General features: G+C 35.9%; 1 pseudogene; it reads right to left on the reverse strand.

The window, feature by feature from the left end:
• Window positions 1-1,052: 1,052 nt before the first annotated feature.
• On the reverse strand, window positions 1,053-1,844 carry LOC149259512 (uncharacterized; annotated as a pseudogene).
• Between the last annotated feature and the right edge of the window lie 467 nt (window positions 1,845-2,311).

Below are 2,311 nucleotides of genomic sequence, written 5' to 3' on the forward strand. Positions count from 1 at the left end.
ATCTGAAAAGACAACAAAGATGATAACTACTTTAAACAAAATTATAACAAATGTTTTATAACAATAAAAAAATAAATAAAATATTTCTTGTATATCCACTAAAGAAACAACAAGGATGATAACTGCTTTAAACAAAACTATGACAAATACTTTAAAATCTTTTACATAATGATGATCTAAATATAGTTTAATAATCTAATTTAATAAACAAATACAAATCAAATAATTTAATTAATAAAATATTAAAAATAATTATAGTATTCCTGTTACCGAACAAATTCACATCTATTCTTTAGGTACATACTAAGTAAATACGACTTGAAGACCAATATAAGAGAACAAGTCTTGAAACCTAGATCATCAACGTTGATGAGGCAATTAACTATGTCGACAATCAGCTTGAAAACAATATCCACCAATATCCAAGACATTTCCAAACACAACCCTAGATACATGCACAGATAGTAAAGAATTCAAACAATTAATATCGTTCTGCCCAAAGTCATTATTTGAAATAGCAACTTTCTTAAAACCTGTGTTTCTTAAACATAGTGTACTTAATACCATTCTGCCGAGAGTCGCATGCATGTTCAAAATGCAAGAGATGTTAAAATATCGTGAAACTTTCTTAAAACAAGTGGTGTTGGATAAATTTAGCTACGAGACACACAAAAACATTTCAAACAAAATAAAAAAACTACAGTACTCCATGTAAATATACAAAGGGAGATTTTAATACTACCTGGTTCACAAATCACTTAAAGCAAACCCTGCCATTTAAAATGAAATTGAGAGGACATTCCCGATATGTACTACATGCTACCTAATAATTCATGATCAAAAGAGAAAATAGGATCACGTGAGAGAGGGAAGGAAACATAGCATAAGAGAGAGCCCTTAACTCTTAGGGAACAAATGGAAGAGAGAGCCCTTAACTCCTAGGGTAGAGTGGGGCAGAAATGAAAGAGGGAGCCCTTAACTCCTAAGGTAGAGTGGGTTAGAAATGAAAGAGATCCCTTAACTATTAGGGTAGAGTGGGCAGAAATGAAGGCCTAAAGGTCAGGTGGAGCTACAGTCTTGAGGAATGGAAATGGACCAACTTACCTAAGAAGGTTGACCTAGTACTCCATCCCCTGATCCTGATCTTCTAAGTTCATGTCATCATAAATATTGCTTTTGCATTCCATGTTTGTGCCCATGGTATGATCTGCAAGCTCAAGAAATTGCTCCATGGAGAAATTGGTACCCGAGGGTTCCACTTTTACTTTTTTTTGTTGCCCAGTCACATGCATTGTTGCACCATTCGAGGATGAGTATGCCACAACTAGTTCTCTCATTGTGTTATTTTCTCTTGCTAGCCACAGAGAGAGCTCATGTCTACAAAACTCGACATTACTGTTTAGCATCGAAGAATCGTACCCTAGACTGCCCTCTGGATCTGCCTGTTGCACGAATGGTTTGTCTTCTTCTCGAAATTCCCCGCTTCCCAAGCTAACGATTTTTTTTTTTATTTCCTGCCAAAGGCTTCTAGTTGACGTGATACTCACTGGAATTCGAATATTCTCTATTGTCATCAAGTGTAAACTTTAAAGAATCAGTGTAGCTAGACTGAAGTGAACTGGTATAATCCACGACCAACATTTTCCTCTCACTTATTTTGTCATAATCGTAGGGAATTACAGTAGCTAATTTTTCACTGTTGTTCTTCTCTTTATCCATGCCACTGTAGACTCCAAATGGGGATGCAAAAATGAGTTCCATTGACTTCATTGAGAGTACTCGGGACGAGTCACTAGAATACAGTTAATTATTGCCTGCGGAGTTGATACTGTAATAGGTTTCATACTGATAAGAACTCATCATATTTTGATCATCAGGTGTTTTGTGAATGACAGGTGAATTACTTGATACCCCATGATCTTGGGGATCCTTGGCTTCTTACAGAGGTTGGCGAGAAAGGGATTCAATGTTGTTACCTTCCAGTTTGAAAGTATTTTTTACTGGATCTGAAATGCAGACATGGCTTTGGAGCTGATGATCAACCTTCTCGTCTCAAAACCTCATGAGAATTTCCCTTTAGAAAGACATCAATCCATTTTGACAATCAATAGATCTTGGCAGAAACTGAAGAAAAAGGTGAAGAATACAACAGTCATTTCAATGGCTGCAAAATTCTACCTAAAGACGTAATACAAACGAAAGAAATCTCCATTGTACAAATAATCGGCGAGGGTTTACTTTGGTAAAGGGTTTCCACGATATTGTTTTGCCTTGGTATAGCATGTGTAGTAAAACAGGTCAGAATCAAAGT

This window comes from Pinus tabuliformis, chromosome 6 (genome assembly GCF_031772625.1).
Source record: "Pinus tabuliformis cultivar Carrire ecotype Pingquan chromosome 6, CPIR1, whole genome shotgun sequence".
Lineage (NCBI taxonomy): Eukaryota > Viridiplantae > Streptophyta > Pinopsida > Pinales > Pinaceae > Pinus > Pinus tabuliformis.